The sequence below is a fragment of the Cebus imitator genome, unplaced genomic scaffold (assembly GCF_001604975.1).
Source record: "Cebus imitator isolate Cc_AM_T3 unplaced genomic scaffold, Cebus_imitator-1.0 Scaffold77, whole genome shotgun sequence".
Classification (NCBI taxonomy): Eukaryota; Metazoa; Chordata; class Mammalia; order Primates; family Cebidae; genus Cebus; species Cebus imitator.
Genome location: NW_016107392.1, coordinates 3,164,121 through 3,166,160, shown reverse-complemented (window position 1 = coordinate 3,166,160; position 2,040 = coordinate 3,164,121). Strand labels below are relative to the sequence as shown.

At 42.3% G+C, this 2,040-nt stretch overlaps 1 non-coding gene across 1 annotated transcript; it reads left to right on the top strand.

Moving 5' to 3' along the window:
• Nucleotides 1-519: 519 nt before the first annotated feature.
• On the top strand, nt 520-619 carry LOC119471893. Its single transcript, XR_005200992.1, has one exon. It is a non-coding gene; the product is annotated as a small nucleolar RNA SNORD46 (small nucleolar RNA).
• Nucleotides 620-2,040: the final 1,421 nt, after the last annotated feature.

Sequence of the window (2,040 nt, the reverse complement as noted above, 5' to 3'; positions counted from 1 at the left end):
ATTTCTTCTTGGTTTCCTTAGATTTTTACAAGTGGTTAAGCAATTAGTATACTTCTTAAACCTTTAAGCAAAGAAATGCTTAGAATAACACAATGTGTAGTCACTACCATGCCGACAGTGAAGCCAACTAAATCATTTTCATCGGCTCATGGGAAGTGTGTACAATCAGTGTCTACAGTGATCATGTGGAAACTTAGAGCTTACATTCTACAATATGAAAAGTACTTTCCAAACATTTGCTCATTGTAGCATAATCTTCTCAAGATTGGCTAGACGGAGCAACTCAAACAGGTCTGTGTCTCACTCATATTATAGCCTTAGTCCTTACCAATGCCTAGTAACTCACAAATGTCTTACAGACTGTTAAAGGAATGATGGCTTTCCCTGAACCATTCAGCGGAGATTCAAACTTAGAGGTTATGAAGTAGCTGGTGTCAGAGTGAGACACAATGCAGATGCTGTGGCTGCCAAGGAGCTGTCCAGGGTACTGGCAGATCATTACCTGGCTTTCAAAGTGGGTGCTGGAGTGATGAAAAAGTATCATCATGTGTGGCTGTGGCTACCTTGGCCACCTGTGTGTCACTTGCCAATTCAAGGACTTGTCATAGCTACACTGTTAAAAAGAAACAAAGAAACAAAGAAACAAAAGGGGGGGTTGGGGTCAATACTAGGAGCTCTTTTGGGTAGGAACAGCAGAAAAAATAGAGCCTGTGATTGCTTTAAAAAAAATGTGTACCAAGGCCGGGTGCAATGGCTCATGCCTGTAATCCCAGCACTTTGGGAGGCTGAGACAGGCAGATCACTAGGTCAAGAGTTTGAGACCAGCCTGATGAACATGGTGAAACCCTGTCACTACTAAAAATACAAAAATTAGCCGGGCATGGTGGCGCGTGCCTATGATCCCAGCTACTCGGGAGGCTGAAGCAGGAGAATCACTTAAACCTGGGAGGCAGAAGTTGCAGTGAGCCAAGATCACACCACTGCACTCTAGACTGGGCAACAGAGCAAGACTCTGACCCAAAACAAAAACAAAAACAAAAACAAAAACAAAACAAAACAAAACCTGGGCCATTGTATCTTCTTCATGGATAACTGTTGAATTTGTATGTATTAATTGTGTAATATCATTCTCTTTGTGGAACCCCATATCTTCTTTTGATTTTTTGGAGACAGGGTCTTACCTTCTCACCCAAGCTGGAGTGCAGTGGCATGATCCTGGCTTGCTGCCACTTGATCTCCTGGGTTCAAGCGAAACTCCTATCTCAACTTCCCCCCCCACCCCAAGTAGCTGAGACTACAGGCACACCTCACCATGCCCGGCTAACTTCTATATTTTTTATCCAGTCAGAGATTTGCCATGTTACCCAGGCTGGTCTCAAACTCCTGAGCCCAAGTAATCTGCCTGCCTAGGCCTCCCAAAGAGGGAACCCTGAATCTTCTTTTTAGCTATATATTTTATAAATGTCTAGATTGTAACATTCATGAGTATTTTTAAAGCTTGATGATGTGAGAGTCATTATCTACAGTAAATGCTCTATTTTGGTACCTGTTGTGCAGTTTTATAATTCTGCTGATTATGACGGCATCTTACATTGAGCCAATAACAATAAAGATAGATGCAGGGGAAAAAGAGAGTCACAAAGGGTTTAAGTGTCCTAGCTGGAAAATCTAAGGGATCATCTACAAGATACAGCATGGTACCATGAGAAGATGAAGCCAGAGCAGTCTCAGACCAGTCTCGGCACTGGGCATTCCTAATGCTGCCTGCTTTGTGGTGGTGTTGTGGGCATTAAATGGAAAAGCGTGATGGTGGATTTCATGTGTCAACCTCCCTAGGCTAGGGTACCCAACTGTTTGGTCAAACACCACTCTGAATGTTGCTGTGAGTTTTTATGATTTTTAAATAATTTTCTTGATTTAATTAAATTTAATTCAGTAGACTGACTAAAAACAGATTACCCTCCCTGATGTGGGGGAGACCCTTCAATCAGCTGAAGGCCTTAATAGCAAAGACTGAGGTTTCTTGAAGAAGAAGAAATT